Genomic DNA, 17,316 nt, shown 5'->3' on the forward strand with positions numbered 1-17,316 from the left:
GTCAGTAAGCTTGGTTGCCTAAAAACATTAAGAATCCACATGATAATGATACAGTCATATAAAACATCTCAAAGTTGTTATTCTCTGAAAGAACATATAAGCAATGAGGTGAATTTACAAAGAAATGGTATCAGAATATGAGTAGAGATGTTAAGAAAAGAAGTGCTATTATATATAGGAAGATTCACAAATCATGCATTTGCCCGTTTTAACACTTCAAATCCTAAAGGTGGATTCGACAACAATAACAATATCAATCATGTAGTGATTATTTATTATCTGTCAGTCACTATTAATACCTTATTCATTTACTGAATTTAACTTTCACAGTGGCCCAGAAGGTAGGGAATCTCCCATTATGCAGATAAGAATGTTGTCTTACTCAGCTAGTTAGTGATGGAGCAGAAATTGAAAATCATAGTTGCCTGAACAGAAGGTTCACAGTCTTTCCATTAACACTTCATTATCTTGAAATTACCTTAAGAGGGTAGAAATGTACTTACGTTCATGCACTAACCCCATCTCCTATTCTTTTTTTACTTTATATTGCAATAAAATAAAATCTAATTTCTGACATTTATGTCATATTTGTCAGATATTAATATAATATGACTAAATAAAATTAGTGTATATACTAATAAATATAGTATATTAATATATTATATGCTAATATGCCATAGTATATAAATATAATGACTAATAAAATTAGTATAATAACTTCAGAATAAGTAATTTCATTTATGTTGTCCATTATGTGTGTTCTAGCGGTCAGAGGAAACATCAATTTTAATATTATCTTTACTTTGCTTAAAGCATTGTTAACCAAATTTATACATTCACATATATCCCATGAAAGTTTCAGACTACAATGAATAATGTATTCTTTAAATATAATATAGTAAATGATAAAATAAGGCATAATTATGTTGAGTGCATTATGGTATTTAATGTCAAGATGTGTCATAATGTCAAATAGCAAAAGGAAATGAAGCCACATATATGATGCAAATCATTTATCTTTTATGAATCTGGTTAAATAAGTACTAATGAGATATTCTTAAAATACCTTTGGAGAAGATAATGTAGTATCTTTGCTGCCTCACCAATGAAAATATATTGACACAGAAAAAAGAAGGTGTGATAAACTTGAAAAATTAAAAGCTAGAAACCTTAAATTTGAGTCATTGTGAAAATTTTGGTTGGGGAGCACCACTTACTACTTCTTTTTTTTGGTTGGGGATCACCACTTACTACTTCTTTTTTTTTTTTTAAGATTTTATTTATTTATTTGACAGACAGAGATCACAAGTAGGCAGAGAGGCAGGGAGAGAGAGAGAGAGAGAGAGAGAGAGGAGGAGGAAGAAGACTCCCTGCAGAGCAGAGAGCCTGATGTGGGTCTTGATCCCAGGACCCTGGGATCATGACCTGAGCTGAAGGCAGAGGCTTTAACCCTCTGAGTCACCCAGGTGTTCCCACTTACTACTTCTTTAACTTAGATCACTAACATATTTTCTAATAGTCAAGCTAAGTCAGTTTTGCATGATGCTAGACTATCCCAATATTGTTGAATAAAATAATTTTTCTGGAAAAATTTTGATTAAATCTGATTTAAGAAGACACAGTTGATTAATTCCTGTAAAGTACTAAAACATTTTTTTAAATGTTCTGCTTTTCTGGAAGCGTTTGTTATTTATTATAATCAAAAGGTTTAACTGAAAGCCATTGTTTTGATGATTTATTATGAAGTTTTGCTACACCAGTGATAGATTAAGTTCATATGTTAAAAGCACCTTTGATTCTCTAAAGAATGTGCATAGTAATGGTCTTTTAAATAGTAATAATCAAAAAGTTTTTATTTTAAAATGGCTTGTTTGATCAGTGGAATTCTTTTTTCCTGGGTATGATTCTTCTAAAATGTGGCTGAAACAAAGCAACACAAGCAAAAACTAAAGGAAAAACACCATTACCAGCTGTTTTGAACTGAATGTTTATGTCTCCACAAAGTATGTATGTTGAAATACTACCCCAAGTATGATAGTATTAGGAGGGAGGGCCTTTGGGAAGTGATAAGGTCATGAGGTTAGAGGCTCAATCAGTGGAATTAGTGCCCTTGTAAAACAGTTCTCAGTGAGCTCTTCACTGTTTCTGCTCTGTGAGGATACAAAGTGACATTGGCTGTTTACTTCCTCAGAAAGGGATGTCACCAGAATCTGACTGATGGCATTATGATCTTAAACTTCCACCCTTCAGAATTGTGAGATAGTAAGTTTCTCTTGTTGATAAGCCACCTAGTTCTTGGTATTTTTTATAGCAGCCCAAGCTAAGATACCAACTACATTAGTTTCCTAAAGCTGTGATAACAAATTGCCACAAACTTGGTAGTTTAAAACAACAGAGATTTATTCATATAGTTCTGGAGGCTAGAAATATGAAATCAAAATGTAGGCTGGGCTGTGCTCTCTGCTAAAGGTTCTAGGAGAGAATCCTTCCTTGTCTCTTCCAGATGCTTGTGTCCCGAGACATCCCTTGGCTTGTCGCTGCATCACTCCAATTTCTGTCTCTGTCTTCCCATGGCTGCCTTTACACCTTGTGTCTCTCTCCTCTTTTAAGAATGGTTGTCATTTAATTTGAGGCCTACTAGATAATCCAGAATGTTCTCATTTTGAGACTCTTAAGTACATCTGCAAAATGCTTTTTCCAAATAAGGTGATATTCACAGGTCCCAATGATGAGGATGTAGACCTTTGGGAGCCATCATCACCACTGTAATAACTTTACCCAAACTTTATGTTTATAGTTCAAAAACAGACTTTAGGATCTGTAAACTGGAATTAAGTGTTGGCTCTTCCACCCACTAGCTGTATGATATTTGGCAAGTTACTAGTTCAGTGCATACATTTGGAAACTAAGGTTAAAAATAGTGATTATAGGGGCATTTGGATAGCTCAGTAGATTAAGCCTCTGACTTTTGATTTTGGCTCAGGTCATGATCTCAGGGTTGTGAGATAGAGCCTTGTGTTGGGCCCCATGCTCAGCAGGAAGTCTGCTTCTTTCCTTCTTTCTTTCCCTCCCCCACTCCCTCCGCTCTCTCTAAAATAAATAAGTCTTTTTAAAAAGTTATCATATGGGGCGCCTGGGTGGCTCAGTGGGTTAAAGCCTCTGCCTTCGGCTCAGGTCATGATCTCAGGGTCCTGGGATCGAGCCCCACATCGGGCTCTCTGCTCAGCAGGGAGCCTGCTCCCCCCCGCCACCTGCCTCTCTGCCCACTTGTGATCTCTGTCTGTCAAATAAATAAATAAAATCTTTAAAAAATTAAAAAAAAGTTATCAAAGATGATTGATGGATGTAAAATTAATGAAAAAGGGATTGACCTTTTTCTTCTTGTTTATTGAGTGGATTTCTTTTGACCATCCACATTTTACTTGGTCACTCTTATTTGACCCCTCTGTGTTATTTGACATTATTGACCACTTTTTATTTATTTATCTTTTTAAGATTGTATTTAGAGAGAATGAGAGAGAGCATGAGGAGGGGGAGGGTCAGAGGGAGAAGCAGACTCCCTGCTGAGTAGGGAGCCTAATGCAGGTCTCCATTCTGCGACTCCAGGATCATGACCTGAACCATAGGCAGCTGCTTAACCAATTGAACCACCCAGACACCGCCCCCTAAAAAAAAAAGTTTTTATTTATTTATTTGACATAGAGCGACATAGCAAGAGAGGGAACACAAGCAGGTGGAGTGGAAGAGGAAGAAGCAAGCTTCCAGCTGAGCAGAGAGCCCAATGCAGGGCTTGATCCCAGAACCATGGGATCATGACCTGAGCCAAAGACAGATGCTCAATGACTGAGCCACCCAGGTGCCCCGACCTCTTTCCATTTTCCATATTTACTTTGTTAACCTCTGAGATATCATGCTTTCCTGATTGTTCTCTACCCCCCTGACTACTCTTTTTCTTTCTTGTGCTCTTATCATCCAACTTAAATATTGATTTCCTAAGGTTCCTAGTACAGGCTTACTCTTTAATTATGCTATAAACTTTCCCCAAGTGACTTAATCTGTTCCTAGGTTTTCAATTAAGGCCTGCTCTCTGATGATGCTGAAGTCTATCTCTCCAGGTCAGATATACCCCCTTCAGCTAGAAACCTGTATGTGAGTGCCTCCTTGGCTTCTATGCTTAGACATCCCACCTCTAAGTCTTCATATTTCACATTCAAAGCTAAACCATAATTCTTTCATCTGGAAGGAATTGTCATCTGGGAAATCTATGTTTTCCTTGTAGGCATACTTATTGTTACTCTCCAGTCATATTGGCAACTAGTATTTCCCCAAATGTGTCATACTCTTTTCCCCTTCTTGTCTTTATCCATATCTTTGTCTTGCTTGGAATGCTCTTTCCCAATTTTGTTGACACCTATCTATTTTTCAAGACTTATGTCAAGCATCATTTCATTCCTTAAGATGACTGTTTACTCTTTACATTGTAACCCCACAGAATTTTATACCTGTTTCCATCACATTAAACGGAAGTTTTTCTCCCCCATTACACTATGAACTCCCTGAAATAGGTGTCTATGCCTCTTTCATCTTTGTATCTTACTTTTTAAAATGGTGTCTAACAGGGGCGCCTGGGTGGCTCAGTGGGTTAAAGCCTCTGCCTTCAGCTCAGGTCATGATCTCAAGGTCCAGGGATCGAGCCCCACATTGGGCTCTCTGCTCCATCAGGGAGCCTCCTTCCCCTTTCTCTCTGCCTGCCTCTCTGCCTACTTGTGATCTCTGTCTGTCAAATAAATAAATAAAATCTTAAAAAAAAATAGTGTCTATCATACAGTACTCAATAAATATTCATAAACATCTTACAATTATTATTTTTGTTTAGCTTATTCTTAAAAAGCACTTAATGATACCAAAATTGTTAATATTTATGGAGAACTACTGTGTCAGGCATCAGCTTTCCAAGAGGACTTTTAATGTTTCTGGCCTGCTGGCATCCATGTCCTTGTGTAATCCCCCCATTAACTATGGGTTGGACTTCTTAACATGCTTTAATGAATAGAATACAACAAATGTGTTTGGCTTTCACTTCTGAGATTAGGTTACAAAGAGAATGTGACTTCCCTTGTGTTCATACTCTGTTGCTTCTCTCTGAGGAAGCAAGCTGCCATATTGTGAGCTCCTCTGTGGAAAGGCTCATGTGACAGGGAACTATGGGTACCCTCCAGCCAACAGGCAGAATGAACTAAGTTCTTCAGTTCCACAATCTGAGAGGAAGTGAATCTTGCCAACCACCACACGAATGAACTTGACAGGTGATTCTTCCCCAGTCAAACCTTTACTCCAGCGCTGGCCAACACAGTGATTGGATAGAACCTGAGCTAAAGGATCCTCATAACTTTATATATGGATTCCTCACCTGGAAACTGTGAGATGATAGTTGTTGTTTTAAGCTACTAAGTTTGGGTGTATTTTGCTATGTAACAATATGTAATTCAAACCCATTGTTTCAAGCAATTCACATTAATTAATTAATTAATTAATCCTTACAACACTATGCATTGGACACCATTTTAAACCCCATTTACAGATGAAGAAAACTGTACAGTTTTAGGTCTGGGGACAGTTTAGCTGCTCTCTGTTCATGTCTCAGAAGGGTATCATAAGGTTTTGCCAGGCTCCAATTCTAATTCTGGGTAATGAGAAGGTGCATATAAAATGCTTAACCTGATGACTGGGACATAATTAAGCTTTTAAATTAACATCAATATCATTATAATCATTATTATTTCTTCTGACTTCATTCTCATTTTACTCTAGATTCTTGTAAATCTATTTGATATAAGATTTCTTCTTGATGTCAGTAAGAATGCAGATATATTTGGGATATGAAGAAGAATAATCAAATAGTGAGTTTTATTTACTAACTGTGTGACCTCAAGTAAATCACTTGGCTTTCTCATCTATAAAATGGAGATAGCAATATGCATTACATAGTTTCTTGGATAATGTATGTAAGAGAACAAATGTCAGTGATATAATTTACACTCAATAAATTAGTTTATTCATTTTGAAAGCTCAGAATATTCCAAGAACCTTGTACACATACTTATAATAAAATCTTTATTAAATAATTCATTTTTCTATTATATCCAGAGTTTATGCAAATAAAACAGTTTGTAAAAGATGTATTATACAATTAAGGAGAGTGATTTGAAAGGAATAAGACAATGAGCTGTTCTTAAGTAGGGCCTTTTTTTTTTTCATTCCAAGCAAAATCTGTAAATCTGAATAGGTACACAGAATTTTGTAGTTTCTATGTTTCTTAAGGATAACTTAAATAAACTTTTGTATACTTCTAAAAAAGATCACTTTCTGGGGTCCCTGGGTGGCTCAAGTTGGTTAAGCCTCAGACTCTTGATTTTGGCTCTGATCATGATTTCAGAATTGTGAGATTTGAACCTGTGTCAGGCTCTGTGTTGGGCATGGAGCTGCCGTGATTCTCTCTCTTTTTCTCTGCCCACCTCACATCCCATCTAAAAAAATTAAATTAATTAAAAATAATCACTTTCTCTAATAAATAATATATTTTCTCAACCATTTTCCCTGTAGATTTATATAGCAAATAAAACATTTTCATTTTGTTCAAAATTAGCTTCTTTAGTTAATATTTGCCATGTCTATATCAGTTAGTTGCTATATTTTCAGTACATTCATTTTTATTTTTCATTGAGGTTTGTCATATTCCAGTCTTAAACATTCACATAGAAACTGTGGGCTAAAATGCTGAAATGTTCTGTAAATCATTGCATGCTAATTAAATTCAGTATTATTAGACTCTTTTAGCTTCTTTTTTCCAGGAAGATATCTAAAGATTATTGATGGACATGTTATATTTAGAGAAACATTTAGGCCTATCTGCATTATAAACACAAAAATAAACCAACTTGTAAGTTTCAGAACTAAGGGTGATTTTGTGAGGAAAATGCTCACTGATTTTTGGAAAGTTTGTAAATTTAGCTAAAAGCATTTTATTTCAGTAAAAAATGGGAATGTCTCAAATAGTCTTTTGTACTGTTGATGATGTTCTTTTACATTGAACAAATGATCATTTAAGAAGACAGGATTTATAGGCTGTTGAGTACACAGCATGGTGGGGGCCATTCTATGTGTTGGCTAAAAGCAGAGAGTCAGATTGGTTCTGTGTGAACCTGCCACTTGGTACCTCAGTTTCCTCATCTAAATGGGGAGTACATTGTCACTTAAAAGGGTTCTGTGAGAAAACAATGATATCATCTGTATGGAGTGCTGAGGTTTAGTATATTATAAGTGCTCAAAGTTAATTTTTATTCCATTACTATAATTTATGATATCATCTTCATAGACAGTTTCTGAAATGCTAAACCATTGCTTTTCTAATGCCTCCCTAATGGCATTTCTTTGAAGAAAACCTGATAATATTTAGTCATTAAATTGAACTGTGGCTGCCAGATCTCAATTCTGATGGGATTTCTCCATGTGCCAGTCCTCATTCTAGATGAGCATGAGGAAGGTCTTAGTTGGCCAGAAAAGGGATTATAAAGCTGTTTTCTTTTAAAAGTTAATGAATCAAAATCTTCCCAAGATGATTCGTGAAAAGTTTTAAAAAATACTGTGATATTCATTATGTAGAGGATACTATGGGATTAAATAGAGTGACATTTATCCTCTTCTCCATCTTCTACTTCTACTAGATGAACTATATTTAACTTAGACCAAACTCCTATTGTTTCAAAATGCTATGTGTTTGTAATAGCTTCTCTTCCACAAGAAAGGTTTCTGGCACCCTTAAAGTCTTGTAGTTATATTACATACCTCTGGGAATCACTCCTGGCTCCACCTTCCACTTTTCCTTAGTCATATGTTTGCTCTGCTGTATGGTTCCAGAACTCTTCTTCTGTAACTATCCAGATTTTTTTTTTTTTTTTTTACTGGATAGGAGAGTTGTTCTGATTCTGGTTTTACCTTTAGATAATCTCTGAGTTTTTCGTCTTGGTTTCTATGTTCTACAGCCCACAGAGCAGCATTATTCTACTCCATCCCTAGTCCTGGCCTCTAGAACCTTGGTTCTGGTAAATTACCTTAGCAGGTAATCTTATATGTCTAGAGATAAGGAGTTAGCAAATGCCCTAAGTCTTGAGTATTCTAGTATAGAGGCTTCCTGAAGAACTAAAAGTTCATGTTTCTTTTTGAGTAGAGAGGCCCAAGTTTTTTGTTTGTTTGTTTGTTTGTTTTAAAGATTTTATTTATTTATTTGACAGACAGAGATCACAAGTAGGCACAGAGGCAGGCAGAGAGAGAGAGGGGGAAGCAGGCTCCCTGGCAAGGAGAGAGCCCGATGCAGGGCTTGATCCAGAACCCTGAGATCATGACCCAAGCCGAAGGCAGAGGTCTAACCCACTGAGCCACCCAGATGCCCTGAGAGACCCAAGGTTTTATGAATGAGGTCTTCTGGGTCAACTTTGCCCCCAATGCCTCTTTACCAACCATGAGAAAATGAGATGATGCTGAAATTCTGGATACCTCTGATTGATGATAACAAGATTATAACAATTTCCATAAATGCCTCAAGTGAATACAACCACACTCTAAGACCTTGATTTGGAATTACACAGTTCTCTTGAAGCAAAATATTGATATCCATCAAAATGGATATTTCTGAAGATCAGAAATTTCTGATTTCTGAAGATTAGACTTTTGAGAGTTAAAGAAATATCCAAAGATGATGCCCTTGTTCAGAGTTGATTTCCCCTGCCAAAACTTCTGATGAATTTGTTCTGAATCATACAGTTCCCCTGACCCAGCCTTCTTGCATCTAAGAGCACTCATGGCTTACAGGTATACTTTTTAGAGAATTTTCCAGCCCAGTGATAGCTGATTTCCCCAGTCCTATATGGTCTACGTCATTTCTCTGCATATGCCTTTTGCCTGCAGTGTTTCTTGTTATCCCCACCTTGCTCGTTCACTCATCTTTCTTCATTTCTGATGACACGTCTTCTGAGAAGCTTTCTCAAGGCTGGGCTAGATGTTTGCTTGTGCTTGCTGTTGAATCCAGTATTTCCTTCCATCAGAACATTCATTTTTTAAAAAATGTAATTTCAAGTTAGTTAACATATAGTGTAATATTGGTTTCAGGAGTAGAATTTAATGATTCATCACTTACATATAACACCCATTGCTCATCCCAGCAAGTGGCATCTTTTTCCACCCATTTAGCCCATCCCCCTCTTCCCTCCTCTCCAGCAACCCTCAGTTTGTTCTCTTAACTATAGAGTCTCTTGTGTTTTGCTTCCCTCTCTGTTTTTATCTTATTTGATTTTCCCGTCCCTCCATGTTCATTTGTTTTGTTTCTTAAATTCCAAATGTGAGCAGAATTATATATTTATCTTTCTGACTGACTTATTTTGCTTAGCCTAATATACTCTAGTTCCATCCATGTTGTTGCAGATGGCAAGATTTCATTCTTTTTGATGGCTGCTGAGTAATATTCCACTGTATGTATGTATATACATATATACCACATCTTTTTTTACCATTCATCAGTTAATAGATATTTGGGTTCTTTCCATAATTTGGCTACTGTTGATAATGCTGCTATAAACATTGGGGTGCATGTGCCCCTCCAAATCAGCACTTTTGTGTCATTTGGATAAATACCTAGTAGTACAGGTCATAGGGTAGTTTTATTTTCAACTTTTTGAGGAACCTCCATACTGTTTTCCAGAGTTTGCACCAGTTTGCAGTTGCCACCAACAGTAGAGCACTCATTTTTTTAAATTTAATTTCTCTTCAGTGTAACAGAATTCATTGTTTATGCACCACACCCAGTGCTCCATGTAATACGTGCCCTCCATAATACCCACCACCAGGCTCCCCCACCTTCCCACCCCCCGCCCCTTCAAAACCCTCAGATTGTTTTTCAGAGTGCATAGTCTCTCATGGTTCATCTCCCCCTCCAATTTCCCTCAACTCCCTTCTTCTCTCTAACTCCCCATGTCCTCCGTGTTATTTGTTATGCTCATTTTTATCTGCAAATCCTGCCTGTTTGTCTGTCTCTCATTGGAAGGCAGGGATTGTGTTTCATACTGCATAATATATAATAGATACCCAATAAATATTTAGTGAATAAATAAAGTAGAAATAAGTGTAGCACATTTGGGATAGAGTAAAGAGAGAGGTTTAATGAAGGATTTATTAAGGAGAGTGTTGGGAAATAAGGTTGAACAGAATAGGATGAAGCCAAATAATTATGACCTTGAAGCTAGGCACAAGAACTTACTTTTCTTATTTTGGATCCGCAATTCTTCAAACGACTTCTAAAAAATTCTGGGACTACGAGAGACTCTTTGATAACTGATCTTCATAGTCAGACAAATTTCAGAAACTCTGCACAATATATCCTTTTATAGATTCATAATTCACAGATCTTACAGTAAAGGAGCCAGTTTAATTTTGTTTAATCCAGGATAATTCTAACTTTCTTGAGTGGAAACTTTTTCATTGTTAAAATAGCAAGTACATTTTGAGGACTTGAACTCTGTGCAGTTCACTTTGAGAGATGTTGATTTGGTTACACAGGACCTGAAAGCCTATAACTGAAGTGATAGTCTATGAAGACACTCCTGGCAGATACAGAGTGGATGCAATGGCGAGAAAGAGAATGAGGTACAAAGATGTGCTCTGAATCATGCCTAACAAGGAGGATCAACATTTTTTGGACTACTTCTTGCCATGGATAGCTTTTTAATACAAACTGGGGGAAGTTTTACTTTGATAAAACTACTTGTTTTTCCATGTTTTCTTGATTAGCAGTAATTCTCAGTTTAGAGTAAGCTGATACATAATAGTTATATAGGGAATCCAAAGTCTGTGAATACTGGATGAACAACTAGACTCATATCTTTAATTTTAGAAGTATACCATCTGAAAATATATTGAGCAGGATATTTGAAAATCAAACTAACATTGTTTAACAACGTTTGTCCTGCATTTTCCAATTTTGCAGACATCCTATGGAGTATTATATGTTCATATGTCTGACATGTTGGTAAATGGGAAGTGAGGGGGTCATATAGGGACAATAGCTATAGGTGAAAAGCTATTAGAAATTTTCCATAGTTTTTTTTTTAATGGCAGGTTTTTAATTGAATTTCAATACCTATCCTGAGTCTATCTGACATACTAGAATATTGGTTAAAAAAAAAAAAATCTAAGAGTGTTGTGTTTCCCAAACATGTTCCACTAAAAATTCATGAAGTGTTACAATGCATACACACACACACACACACACACACACACACACACACACACTCACACACACATACTCACACACATTTGGAAAATGCTGGTTAAACAGAATTGTTTGCTGCAGGAATTCTTTGGGCCTCCATATGATAAGGTACAACTAAATCTTCAAAAAGAGATTTTAATATGCAGGGTTTCTACAGATCATTTGACCATGGGATCTTTTTAATAAGAAATACCATTGGGGCGCCTGGGTGGCTCAGTTGGTTAAGCGTCTACGTTTAACTCAGGTCATGATCCTGGAGTCCTGGGATTGAGTCTTGCATCAGGCTCCCTGCTCAGTGGGGGGTCTGCTTTTCCCTCTGACCTTCCCCCCTCATGCTTGCTCTCTCTCAGATAAATAAATAAAATAGTAAAAAAAAATACCATTGGGTGTCTGAGTGGCTCAGTCAGTTAAGTGTCTGCCTTTAGCTTAGGTTATGATCCCAGGGTCTTGGGATCGAGTCTGGCATTGGGCTCCCTGATCAGCTGGAGCCTGCTTCTCCCTCTCCCTTCACCTGCCACTCCCTCTGCTTGTGCTTTCTCTGTCAAATAAATAAAATAATAATAATAATAATAAAAGAAATACCATTTACCTTCACTAGTATTTTGTAGAATATCAATGCTGCACTAGTATATAAACATGCCATAGATGGTTAATAGATTTACTATACAATTACAATAGAGGACAGCTTCAGTACCAGGTTCCCCTGCATGGTATCTGGCTCTATGGCCCAAAGCTGTGTGATCTCGGGCAAGTTGCTTAATCTTTTGCTAGTCATTTTCTTCCTATATAAAATTGATACAATAATTCTATAAATCCCTATGTTATAGAATTGTTGTTAGGATTAAATAAGATAAAGTAAGCAGAGTGCTTAGCTTGGTACCTTGTATACTACAACTGCTGGCACGTGCTCTCTCTTACTGTAATACTGTTACTTATCACAACTATTTGACTTTAGCACTACCAGTGTTTGTCATTACCCCTCTAGAGTTTTCCTGCCATGTGCTGTGACTTTCAAATAGCCTATTGTTGTGTACTGATACAGAGCACTATGGTAAAATCAGCTTTAATGTTAAATAAGATAACATTTTGTCCTATAATTTCAAAATACTATGTTTCAGTAAATTTGAAGTATTTCTCACTTAATTGTAGTGCATAGTATCTGAACTTATAATTGTAGTCCTCTGAAATCCATGAAACAGAGAAAGAATTTCCCTTCTCATGAAAAGATGACAAGAATATTTCTTAAATTTATTTCCTGAAATTTATCATTGTAAAATAACAAAGAGAACTATACATTTCTAGAATAGCTAGAAAAAAAATCTTGTTATTTATACTGTTGATGTCAGAATGCCAGGGAACAAAAGAATGCTCAGAAAATAGTCTTCCTGTGATATACACCTCAAGGAATTGAAGAAAATCTTACCATTGTACAGATCTTAATACTAATCTAATCTTAATACTTAATACTAATATCAATAGTAGAGCATATTTTTCAAAACTTTTAACTTTAATGATCTCCTCTGGTCAAATATATTCTTGCCCTGGTAACCCAAGATTTGGAAACTGTACATGGATTTATTCTGAAAATCCATGCATGTAAGGAAGGTCAAAATGTAGCAGAAATTTGTGTAGGTTATAGCTTTGTTTTTTTTTTTGAATCTTATTAAATCCTTCAGCATCCAGTGCACAATATTTAAGTATCTATTGTTTAAATTAGAAGGAAATGCAAATTAAAGCAGTTAAAAAAATTTTTTTTAAGGATTTATTCATTTGAGAGAGGGTGAGAAAGCACACATGGAGGGAGAAGGAGAGGGAGAAGCAGTCTCCCTGCTGAGCAGGGATCCTGATGCGGGGCGCCATCCCAGGACCCTGAGATCATAACCTGAGCTGAAGGCAGATGCTTAATTGACTGAGCCACTCAGGGATCCCCAAATTAAGGCAGTTTAAGAGAGCACTATTACCCCTCAAACCTAGATGACCAAAATTAAAACTCTTAAGTAAAAGATAAAGAGCAATTAAAAAATATAGCTAAAATATTACAGGTGAATTACTTATCTTTTATCTTGTACAAATGACTGAAACCTAAGTGTAATTTTGTTCTTGTTTTCTGTCCTTTATGTGACATTGGTGTTATTCAACTTGAGAATATTCATTTTCTTTGGAATCACAGTAGCAACAAACTGGGTCAGGAAGGAATGCCTGCCAAGGCCCATCTACCGACCCGTCCTTGGCAAGCCCTTAGACCTCTCTGAAACCTAGTTTCTTCACCTGCAAAATAGGTCAAATAATATTAACTGTACATTGTATACAGTATTATATACTGAGGATAAAAAAATCAAATTAGTGTAGGTGAAACAGAAGTGAAAGCCACAGATCAAAATATAAATGTTAAGGATTATTGTGGATCATAAACCATTCGAATATTATTCTTGGCTCCCAGATCTTTGCAAGGCTGGCTCCTCATCTGCTAGCTTTTAACTTAGATGTCATCTCTTCAGAAAGTGCTACCCTGACCAGTTAATCCAATGTAGAAATCCACAACCTCTACAGGTCACTCTTTGCCCAGCTTCCCTTTTCATACCACTTATGATTAGCTGAAATTTGCCTGCTTATGGTTTATGTGTTATTTTCTGCTTCCCTATCCTGTAGTGTGAGCTCCATGTGGCTGGGAATGCTGTTTGTTGTATTCATTGCTGACCCCCTAATGAACGGAACATGTACAACAGAGGAATGTACTATTTAGAATCACTCCTGTCTCTAGGTACATCTGGTCAAATGGATTTAGGTCTTAGAGATGTGTCAAGCTGAACATTTTCACAGAACTTTCTGTGTGCTTGGCAACAAAAGGTTTCAGAAAGTACCACAGGCATCCTCCCAGCCTGAAGATGAACCATCCCAAAGGGAATTGTTTTTTCTGTGGAGTCATTTTCACCTCAGGAAAGGTCACTTTATTCAAATTGCTGTGCAGAATTCATCTATCTCCAGAGCACCATAAGAGACTTATTTTGTGGTTCTCCCTTTTAGACTCCTTTGTTGGTATTACTCTCTTCAGAGCCAGCCAGGAATTATGATCGTAAAGCTGCTAAGTCATTCTGGCCTTCCCAGATGGTGCAAACGTACTTCACATATTGGTTAACGAGGTAGGTGGTTTATTCCTATCAAATAAAGAACCCCAAAGCTTGTGTGACTGGAGAAATATAATACCCATGCCTTACAAAACTAGTGAATGAACCCCAAATCTTTACAGTCCCTTATAATAAACTCTTAAATCGTCTAGTCTCCTGTTGGTCTCTCTGGCTTTGTCTGCCGCATCTCTCATCACTCCTTTAACTCCAGCCATGCTTGGCCTCCTTGCTGTTCCTACAAACCTCTAAAATCTCCCCTCCCCCAAATATTCACAAGGTTTACTCCCATATAGCCCTCAGGTGTTTGTTCAAATGTCACCTTAGAGATGCCCTCCTGTCCACCCCTTTTAAAATCACAAAAACGGGGTGCCTGGGTGGCTCAGTGGGTTAAGCCGCTGCCTTTGGCTCAGGTCATGATCTCAGGGTCCTGAGATGGAGTCCCGCATCGGGCTCTCTGCTCAGCAGAGAGCCTGCTTCTCTCTCTCTCTCTCTCTCTCCCTGCCTCTCCATCTACTTGTGATTTCTCTCTGTCAAATAAATAAATAAAATCTTAAAAAAAAATAAAATCACAAATCCTGTTCTCCACTCCTTATCACCTTCCCTGCTGCTTCTTTTTTTCCATACTTATCTCATCTGTTTGGTTTATGTATCAGTTTATTTTGTTTCTTCTCCTCATAGTCTAAGTTCTATGAAGGCAGGAATTTTTGTATGTTCACTGCTGTGTACTGTCTAGCGCATGGCAAGCAATCGATAAATATTTACTGAATTAATGAATGAAAGAAGAAATTAATATGCAGAAGAGAGCATAATTTGAATAACTAAAGCTCAAACAATTCGTTAAAATTAATTATATACAGTTCTCCAACACTTGAAGCTGAGTGTTAATTAGATTGCTGCAAGGAACAAAAACTGCAGGATCACCCCAGGACATAGGACTTTATTTTAAAGGTTTTAGGGAAATTAAGAAAGTAAGGAAATGGAACATCATTCAGACCAGCATTTAGGGTATAGTCGCTGACCTAGTGCTATGGTTCTTGAACTTTATGGTTCATCAGAATCATCTGGGGTGCTTATTAAAAACACAGTTTTCTGGGCACCTGGGTGGCTCAGTGGGTTAAGCCTCTGCCTTCGGTTCAGGTCATGATATCAGGGTCCTGGGATCGAGGCCCGCATCGGGCTCTCTGCTCAGTGGGAAGCCTGCTTCTCCCTCTCTGCCTGCCTCTCTGCCTACTTGTGATCTCTCTCTCTCTCTCTGTTTCAAATAAATAAATAAAATCTTTAAAAAAAAAACAAAACCAAAACCAAAAACACAGTTTGCTGGACCCCACTGAGTAAATCGGTGAGGGCCCTGAGAATTTGTACTTCTAACCAGTTCTCAAGTGATTCTGATGCTGCTAGACTAGGTGTGCACTTTAAGCACCCTGGTCTCGTAACATAAAAGTCATTGTGTTGACCGCAGGGCAGTCTAGGACTAGTGACTTGGCTCTTTCATCTTTGCTTCCTATATTCTTATTTCATTTTATTCTGATACCAGTTCCTATTAGGATCTTAAGTCCTTGGCTTATGCAAGAGAATCTAGTGCCTCCACACTTCTGCTTTTTCTGTTTCCCTTTGCATTTATACCTGTCAGCTGTGTCTGTTTCTCTCACTTAAATTCCCCCCAAGATATTCCAGTCACTCTTGAGTAGAGAGTAATCCACCGGGATCAGCTCTCATAATAAACACCTCACAGTCTGCTTTGGTCCTGCGAAGATCCTGGACTACAAGCAAGGCCATGTGGAATAAGCCATAATCACCTATGTGTGACACATCTCGTCAACTTTGTTCAGAAGAGGTCTGGGAGCATGAAGACATGAGGGTTTTCAGAAGAGTGCTCTGTACATGATAGGCAGCTAGCATGGAGTAACTACTTCAAAGTGATGAAGGATATTTTGAAAGAGTGCAGAAGAGAATGCCTTATTTTAATGCCATGTAAATCATAAATTTGCCTAGTTATACTGGACAAATTTTTTGCTTGTCTCTGGACCTCAATTTCTCCAGGGATAAAGTAAGAGAATTTGATGTGATAGCTGCCAAGATCCTTTCCAGATACAGTGCTTTGATTTGATTAATCTTAATTTGCTAGTGTGTGTACATAGACGCATGACTAATCATTCTCAGTCTCCAGAGTGTTAGGACCCAATCTATTTTGCTTGAACTTTATATTCTCTTTTCTTCAGTTTTTGAGTTTTTGTTGTTGTTGATGTATTGTTTTGTTTTGTTTTTAGAGACTAGATATAGAAACAACTTGTCTGCTAAGCAGTTCTGCCACTTACCAGTCATTTGATAAATTTGCCTTGGTAAATTTCTCTGTCTGAGCCCCAATTTCCTTATCCATATAATTTGGATTATGGTGTTATAATATGGATTATATAATACTTCTATTTATAAAAATATATATATTATATATAAAATTGTTATTTATAATATATTATATAATAAAATGTTATAAATAAAAGTATTATATATTACATATACTTTAATATATTAGATCATAATATATATATATAATTATATAATATGGATTATATAACACTATATGGATTATAGTGTTGTGGGATTAAATGAGTGCTTATGTGCAAAAATAATAAAATAGCTGGGGATGGAGGAACCTAGGTGGTTCAGTCAGTTAAGCAACTGACCTTTGATTTCGGCTCGTGATCTCGGCTCAGGTCATGATCTCAGGGTCCTGAGATTGAGCCCTGCCTCGAACTCTATGATCAGTGGGGAGTCTGCTTGGGGTTCTCTCTCCTTTCTCTGCTCCTCCCCCACCCCTTGCTCTCTATAAAATAAATAAATAAATCTTTTAAGAAAGTGATTGGGGATGAAATG

At 37.0% G+C, this 17,316-nt stretch overlaps 1 long non-coding RNA gene across 6 annotated transcripts in view; it reads left to right on the top strand.

Moving 5' to 3' along the window:
• Nucleotides 1-17,316, top strand: part of LOC309871013 — a 192,067-nt gene that overhangs the window by 98,751 nt on the left and 76,000 nt on the right. The window lies entirely within an intron of this gene.

Source organism: Mustela nivalis (assembly GCF_964662115.1).
Source record: "Mustela nivalis genome assembly, chromosome: 1".
NCBI lineage: Eukaryota > Metazoa > Chordata > Mammalia > Carnivora > Mustelidae > Mustela > Mustela nivalis.